Source organism: Anguilla rostrata, chromosome 3, assembly GCF_018555375.3.
Source record: "Anguilla rostrata isolate EN2019 chromosome 3, ASM1855537v3, whole genome shotgun sequence".
Taxonomy (NCBI): domain Eukaryota; kingdom Metazoa; phylum Chordata; class Actinopteri; order Anguilliformes; family Anguillidae; genus Anguilla; species Anguilla rostrata.
The window spans coordinates 28,724,307-28,733,246 of record NC_057935.1 but is presented as its reverse complement, the minus strand read 5'-3'; the positions used below and the strand labels follow the sequence as shown (position 1 = coordinate 28,733,246).

The window sequence follows — 8,940 nt, the reverse complement described above, 5'->3', positions numbered from 1 at the left end:
TAAGCAGGTATAGGGTTCTAGTGTGGCTGACATGGATAGGGATTTAATGTATAGTAGGACATTACATTAAAATATCTATCTATCTATCTATCTATTCAATTTGCTTTATTGGCATGAAATACATACAGTAAATACTGCCAAAGCATTACATAAAAGAAAATAAAATCAAAAATCTATATCTATCTATCTATCTGTCTGTCTGTCTGTCTGTCTGTCTGCGCGCAGTGTTTCCACATCAGATTCAGTGCATGCACAGTTGAATCGATCTATATTAATAGCTCGATTTGGCCAAAAATGAGATTTAATTGGATTATTGTCGTTGTCCCAATTACATGACTCAGAAAGAATCAAATTATTGACCGAATGTGTGTCTGACGAAGGCTTCTTTTAAATCCTACTTCCTCCAATTTTGTAGCAACTTTTTTGAATAGCTCGCCATTCCGCGTTTGTAGGCTACTCTGAATGGTACTTGCTGAATCGAACGGTAAATGTGAAAAACATTCGATTATAGTCAGCGGCACCAAAATTTTCTGTCACACCTTCAATAAACGGCAAAAGTCCCAGTAGAAGATTGAATTAAATCTTATATTAGTTAGTTATATATATATAGTTATATATTTTCTGAAACGTTATCGATTCTGCTTGTCCACCATGAGCGTATAGTTCCTATGTAAATTACGGAACATGCGCAGAACGCCGTAGTAATTCGACCCCGACCCCGAACCGGAAATCTGTGCGTTTAACATTTGAACCGTTAACATGTTATATCCAATCACATGCGCATATTGCTGTGACGTAATAGGCAATTTGCTCCTGAAGAAGGCGGCTGTGGTTTCACTGTGGAAAATCAGTCTGGGATTGACGACGTTCAAGAGAAGGTGAGTGTTACACTATGCCTATACACTGTATTTTTAACTGAATATATTGCAGACCTTTTCAGTTAGTAGTATTTGCAATGTAATGTTGGAGTTCCACTTTAAGCATGCATGTTTGCAGTTCTAGCTGAATGTTGTTAATGCTTTAAGTTAGCTGATGAAATGGCATTCAGACCTGGCGTCTGTTCTGGGACTAATTTGAGTTAGTGGTCTGTTAGATAACATATTTGCTAGTTTGAGTATTTAACGCTAGTTTGAGTATAGCCCAGTGCAAATATAATTCTGTTAGATAACGTATTTGCTAGTTTGCGTATTTAACGCTAATAGCCCTGTGCACATGTAATGTAAGACCAGCTAACATTACCTAGCTGATCTCGGTGATGACCTGTTTAGTTAGCTAACAATTGCTAGCTCAACATGTATAAACGGCGGTCCGTAAAGCACTTTGTTCATCTCCTCATGAGATACTAACATGCTGTTTGCTAGTTTAAATGTGCATCATAAAATGTAATGTTGAATTAGTTGTGGTGTGGTGTTCATGGCTGGTTTTCAGTGTTTGGTGAACTGGAGTTGGCAAGCATTTTCAAGCTAGCATTGTTGGCGCCTCTTTTTAAAGCTACGTAGGGAGGGCAAAACGGAGCTTTAGAATGTCGCCAGCAGTGTATGCGCCTGAGTTCCATAATGCATTTCTCACAGAAAAGGTCATTTGCCGCCTTTTTTAGTTCATTACAGTGGTGATAGAAGTGACAATAATATCCTAATAAGAAGTCATTACTGTTAATATTAATAATAAACGTGTAACAGTAGTCAAGGTCTTGGTATTTTTCTTGTCCCCCTTTGTTGTGGCGGCAATGTTAATGCTGTGGCGGCGCACACGTCAAAACGTTTTTGCATATTTGAACTATTTCCCCCTGAGCAAAACAAATTCTATTTTTTATTCCATAGGATGAGTGAAGAAAAGAGAAAGAGAAGCAGTCAGTATGCAAGGATCTGGAGGTCTGCAAAGAAATTTATTCGTATGACGAAGGCAAACTCCCATCATGATGATTCTCAATCATCCTCTGATGGCATTGCAGAAAGCTGGGAGGAGATTAATATTCTTGAGCCCCAACAGTCATGATGAGATGAGAATTGATGTCTCTGACTCAGATGTGGAAATTCGACACTTGGATGAAGATACCCTTACAGACAGCCAAGAGGATACTGATTCAGATCATTCTGAAGATTCTTCTCTGTGTGAGGAATTGCGGGCCTGGACAAATGAGTTCATGATCAAGCATAATGCCTTGGATGCTTTGCTTAAGATCTTGCAGCAACATGGCCACCAAGAACTACCTTCCACCAGCCGCACACTAATGCAAACTTCCAGGAATGTTGGTGTTGAGATGAGGTCAGGGATGCAGTACATCCATCTTTCACTGCAAAAGCAGTTAAGTCAGTGGTGTCAAACTCGTGCCATGGAGGGCCGTGTGTATGCAGGTTTTCATTCCAACCAATTAATGCTGCCTTAATTGAGTCCAATTACTCATTCAGCCATATGCGTTTAACTGCATTGAAGCACAGAATATAAGAAAATTTTTATTTAGACAATGCGGGTCACCATAGATGTCGGGTCACCATTGTGCACAAACCTGCATCCCTAATTCAGCAAATAATTTAACTAATTATATAATCAAGATCTGAGGCTGTAATGAAAACCTGCATACACACGGCCCTCCATGGCACGAGTTTGACACCACTGAGTTAAGTGATACCCTTGAGCAGTACTCTCATGAAGATTGCGAAAACATCACAGAGGTTGAATTGTCCCTAAATGTGGATAGCGTACCACTGTTCAAAAGTTCAGGCAATAGTATGTGGCCTGTTCTCTGCACTGTCCAGCTTCAACCTGTCAAGATCTTCCCTCTATTTCTTTCTTTTGTGGAAAGCAAACCCCAAAACTTGGATTTTTTGGAGGAGGTGGTTGCTGACCTGAATGCTGTGATGTGTAATGGCCTTCTGTTCAGAGGCAGGATTATCTAGGTTAAAATCCGATGCATTGTCTGTGATGCTCCTGCCCGTGCTCTTGTGAAGAACACAAAACTGTGCAGTGGCTATTATGGATGTGACAAGTGTGAGCAAAGGGGTGTTTGGGTTGGCCAAGTCACATATCCAGAAGTAGATGGCCTGATTCTGAGGAACGATCACTCCTTTAGAAATAAAATGCAGGAAAAACACCATCATGGTGACACCCCACTCACCGATTTGCCGATTGACATGGTTGCAGCTTTCCCTATTGATTACATGCACCAGTGTTGCCTTGGGATTATGAGGAAACTGCTCCTCGTCTGGACCAAAAAAGGAAAGCGAGGAGTCAGAATGTCTGCCCAGCAATCTGCATTAGTTAGCAGCAGAATGGTTGATCTCCAGGACAGCATCCCATCAGACTTTGCAAGGCCACCTCGATCGATTAAGCAAGTGGAGAGATGGAAAGCAACAGAATTCCGCCAGTTCATGCTCTACACTGGAAAACTTGTGATGAAAGGTATTCTGGATGATGAACTATATAAGCACTTTATAGTGTTCAGTGTAGCTATGGGCATTCTGGTATGTCCAAAACCCCTGAAAGATCACAGTGCCTATGCCCACGAGCTTCTGAAATACTTAGTTCAGAAAGCTAGGGTCCTCTATGGAGATGACTTCATGGTGTACAATCTGCACACTCTGGTTCACATGACTGATGAGGCGAGGAAATATGAGGGTCTGAACAACTGCAGTGCATTCCAGTTTGAAAACTACCTTCATGGCCTCAAGCGGCTGGTGCGGTCTGGGAAGAGCCCTATCAAACAGGTGGCTAAAAGACTCCAGGAAAGGAATTTCACAGGACGTGTCAAACCACACAAAGTGAAAGTCTCAAGCAAGAAAAAGGACTGTGCATACATCACATAGGATGGAAAGTGTGTGGATGTTGTTGAAATTTCTGCAGAAGACAAAATGGCTCTTTGCCGTGTCTATATAAACCCTGCCCCTCTCTTTGCTCACCCATACAATTCCTACCTGATTCGTGCCTTCCAGTTTCAGAAGAGAGAAGCAGAGATGGAAATGATGCCAAAATCACAGCTGACTAGAAGAGCGATTAAGATTGATCGGCAGCAAGGCAGAACAGTGTTTTTGGGACTTCTACATAGTTTTTGACAAGATAATGCAAATCCTAACGGGTGCCCAAAACCAATATGCAACATGCAGTATGTCTTTATTTTAGCCTCACAACTTTTATTCAAATCGTTTTCAATGAAAAATCAACACCTAAATTGCTGCACTTTTTAATCATGGTGCTTTTCCAGTGCCACACGCGCGCACACAGGGGGCTCATGTATCGTTCAGAGGCAGACTTTCGCTGGAACGCAGATCCCCTCTTTCTTGTCGTCTACCTCATTTTTTTCTTTTGATGATTTAACACCGGCTATGTGTCCCCACATCTTTAAGGTAACAAAGTGCCACTAATGCTAGACGTTTCTTTTCTGACTAAAACTTTCTACTAGAAAATGCAATTTAATCTTAAAAATCTAAGTTATGAGGTATAATTGACCCTAATTTTTCTGTTTTTATTGGGCAGAAATGTACTGTGTGGTTGAATTCCTGGAGGAAAGTACGGTGGAGGCTGTCCCAATATTACGACCCCATGGGTCTAAGGGGTGCATGGGGTATGTAACTGGATGTTAAGAATGCCAGGAGATGTTAATGCTGTATAAATGGTAACAACAATAAATCAAACACAGACAAAAGCAGCAACTCAGTGCATGGGTGTTTTACTGTGGAAACAAAACAAAATGTGCAACAAACTACTTCAGGACATACAACATCCCAGACACACACTACCAGGGTCAACGGACGCTGGATGTTGCCAAAAGAACAGAAAAACAAGCTAGCTAAACCAGAGAGTAATTTAATCTAGTGTATCAAGTACACAAACAAAAGGCCTATCTACTCTAACTAGCAGACTGAAAAAAACAATTGGTTGGCAATCACCCCTAAGGACTAGTGGATCTATACACAACATAGCCTACGGGCATATGTACAGGAGCCCCCAGTCTTACCTGTCCCAAGCCTTGGAAGTGTACACAAAACAAGACAAGTTCAAATGAGTGATTAACATAGAGTCAAATACTAACACAACACAGAGCAAAAAGTCATCCATCATTACAAACAGTCACGGTTTATATAGCAGAGGTGGCGAGTTCTGATTGGTTGTCCAGAATTGACACGGAGGGTGGGGATTGGTGAAGGTGGGACTTGGTGGATGGTGGTTGACAGGTGAAGGCAGGGAAGTCCACACAAAAGAAACACATGGCACGTAACACCCAACATCATGGGTGCTGGAAAGAGATGGGGTAAGGGATTACACTGTAATTTTTGATTGGTGTGCTCTTTTTCAATTGCACAGGTACTAACTATGTTAACATGTTTCACTCACAGGGCAGATTCTGTTATTGGACAACAGACAGCACGGATAAAGAAATGCTCTCCTCCAAGTCCTGACTGGATGCTCTTTAGAGTTTGAATGTTCCCTGGCATGACTGGTACTGTTAGCATAAACTCTTAAAAAAACAGCCATGGTAAACTCTGAAGTAGTGGTCAGTATGGCTGGGCAATATTATGATGGTACCAAATATCTGTGACATTTTTCAGGCATTGTGATAATGTGACAGAATGTAAGAATCAGTACACCTGACTGATCTTCTTGTGGCCAATCAGAGGACCTTCATCCGAACACCTGACTGAGTCCATACTGCATCCTTACCAAACCCCAGTGGGGAGTGTATAGGTGAAAACAATAAGTGAATCTATTTCCATCCAGTGTAGTGTAATTATGCAGTAATTCCGTGCATATAAATTAACAGCCTAAATTCACCAATTTGGTCATCCATGGCTTGTCTATTTTTTCTTGGGTGAACTATAGTTCCGCTATCGTGTGCCCTCGATATGCAGACATTGCCCAGCCTTACTGTTCAAAATCAGGATGAATCATTAATATTTTTATTCTTAGAAAAGAAAATGGCTGAAATGTATTGTCCATACTAATTTTCCCATGCAGAGAACTATGAGGAAGCTAAGTGCTGGGTGAAGCTCTTTGAGGAGCAATCCTCTGTTGAGTCTGAACCAAAGTCAAGAAAAAGAGTGCGTAACCATCGCTACATGTCAAGCTCCAGTGATGAAGGTAATTTTCTTGAATACATTACATTTTTGGTTTTCATTTTCATTCAGGTGTTGAAATAGAAATGATCCAGAGTCACAGACATGGCATAAGAAGTGCATTCAAAAGTCCTGAAAGATGACTCATTTAGAAATTTGGAAGACTATTATTGCAAGTAATTGAGCTAATTTACTCATGATCTTCCACTAATTAGGTGAAGATTTGGGAGCCTCCACCAGTACCAGTGAGCAAATACCCTTTGTCATTTGTCAAAATTTATAAAAACTAAGTCTATGCCTATTGGCTCATTGACAGTATTTACTCAGTGGGTTTTTTAAAATTTTCCTGCCAGTCCTTTTTTAGTTCACACCATGCTGCACAAGAAGCCATCAAACATTAATTTCAAAAGAGGTAAGCCCAGAACAATGTACAATGCAAAACAGCTCAGACCTGGTCAGGTAATATTATTTATTTATTTTATTTGGTTATTTTGCACACTTAACTTGTGTAGCAAACCAAATTACATTTCCTCCTGCCTGCAAAGAAAGAGTCTGCCTGCAACTCCAGGTATGCTGGTGAATCATGTCCCAAATGTCTTTTTTTTTTTTTTTTTTGGGAAATGTAGTAGATGACATGTTTTATCTTATCCATTTGCATATACTTACTCTAGCACAGTGTTTCTCAACACAGTCCTCAAGTACCCCCTATCCTGCGAGTTTTAGCTTGTTAGGTTTAGGTGTTTTTTAGTAATGTATCTTATTTTAAATTTTCAGTTATAATCTGTTTAAGTCCCCACACCCATCCTGTTTACGTCTGGATGTTTAGTACCCTTTCAGTTGCAATCTCTCCCCCGAGACTTAGGTGCCACGAGCCATTGGAATGCAACCCTGGGTGAATAGAAATTATAATATGTGAAGAGTCATTGATCTAGCCAGGAAAAGGAAACAAGGAAGGCATGAATTACCACATGCTTGAAGCATTTCCTCCTGGCTAGACGCCATTGTTTAGAGAATGTGAACTTATGATTTAAAACGCAGTAAGGCTTATGGTTTCTTGCTTTTGTGTGGAGTCCTTATGAGACGAGAAATAGTGCATCGAAAGTCCTTGAATTTGATTTAATGTTGTCCGTATGAACCCTGTTTTCATGTTAAACATTTTATCATTGAGGATTGCTGGGAAGGGGGCTCTCTCTTCCATGTGCAGTTCTGAACATGGTTTCGCCATGCCATATTTGCATTATGGCGATTGTGAAATTTGTGGCCCCCCACCCCCCTATGCAGTTGTAGTGTTTTTATTGAATTATTTGATTTCTCTTTGTATGCTTTTCATTTTTAGTTGGTGCCCTGTCACGGAAGGAGCCACAAAGATGTAATTTCAGAGGTGGTAGGCTATACCCTAAAAAAGGATGTTGTAGCTTTGAGCTGGTCTGATTGTCCTTTTTATTCTGAATTTTGTTGAAGCTACACAAAATGACAAAATTATTAACTCATACTAGCGCTAATGATACCAGAGCCAATTTCTTTTAGCCATTTGTGATGCCGTTTTTATTTCCCAGAGGTCCGGAGCCCCCAGCTTGGCATTCCAGCTTCACCAAATACATCAAGCTTTGCAGATGGTATGTTGAAATTTTTTACTAACTACTTGATGTTGCAGGCAGGGATATAACTTGAGGATTTTGGGTGCTATCCATCTGGCCTAGTAGCTTGGAAAATGTACTTTTTCCGATCTTGTTTTACTGCTTAGCAGCTACCTGGTCCAGACTTTCCCAAATGAATGGTCAAGTGATGGATTTGCTAATTGGTTACATGAGCACAATGTAGGCCTATTTACTTTTGACCCAAATTATTTGCTGAACAGAGTAGTACCAAGGCCTGAAAAAGTTACAGCAAATAATGCATGCCCAAAACATTATTTTCACCAAATACTGACTTAAATTGATTTTCTTTTGCAGAGTTCTCTACAGCTCAAATGGACAATAGAACACAAGATCAGAGTACAGGTAGTTATGGATATTATATGGAAACGGCTCTGCTCATTGACGGATATTTGCAGTTGTTTCTAGAGGAAATTCAGTTTTGTGGAAAGTGAAAATATGTAAGTACTTTTAGCCACAACTCTGTTTATATCCAGAATTTCAGAGAATGGTGTTACAGCAGCTGGCCACAATCAATGAGACTCAAAAAGAAATCATGCAGATGTTGAGAAGACTGAAAAGCAACGAGTCTGGTGCGTTAAGGGGATCGTTGCTGGATTTACTAGAACCAGCAAAATCCGAAGATGAGCTGCAGGTCATGGAAGACCAGCTTCAGGACAAAGAACATCAGAGGAAGATGGTGAGTAACTGCAGTGCAGAAGTTTTTTTCCTTTTAAAATGTATTGACACTCATTGTCTTTGTATTCTGCAGACACAATATCTGAGTACAGTTGGTGGAAAGGACTTGGCGGATGGAGTCCGGAGGGTCATGACTGCGATTGCCACGCACAGTGTCTGGAGAAGCTACAGCCTTCATGGAAAGAAGGGGAAGAAGCCCCTCAAGAATATGACATTCAGGGTTCGTACGGTCATGAAAAACCTGGAAAAGTCATTGAAATTTAAAATGCAATTTCCAGGCCCTGGAAAAGTTATGGAAAATAATATTTTTTGAAAAGTTTTGAAAAAGTAATGGAAACGCAGCTAAAGTTGCATCAAATATAATTACTAATTAATCCAATCATAAAAATAGTATGTATAGTAATAAAACGTAAATTGTCACGTAACCTTCGCGGTATTTTGGTGGTGTGAGAAGTTAATCAGTCTGGCTCAGTCTGTTTACTGGCACGCCCAACAGGCACGCTTCTGCTAATGTAGCAGTTAGTAAACGTAGGCCCTACTGTGCCGACAATATGCCAGGG

General features: G+C 40.5%; 1 long non-coding RNA gene across 1 annotated transcript; it reads left to right on the top strand.

The window, feature by feature from the left end:
- Nucleotides 1–2,646: 2,646 nt before the first annotated feature.
- On the top strand, nucleotides 2,647–6,462 carry LOC135250625 (uncharacterized). The gene is made up of 5 exons (XR_010328959.1): nucleotides 2,647–5,245; nucleotides 5,331–5,434; nucleotides 5,950–6,072; nucleotides 6,263–6,292; nucleotides 6,412–6,462. It is a non-coding gene; the product is annotated as an uncharacterized LOC135250625 (long non-coding RNA).
- Nucleotides 6,463–8,940: the final 2,478 nt, after the last annotated feature.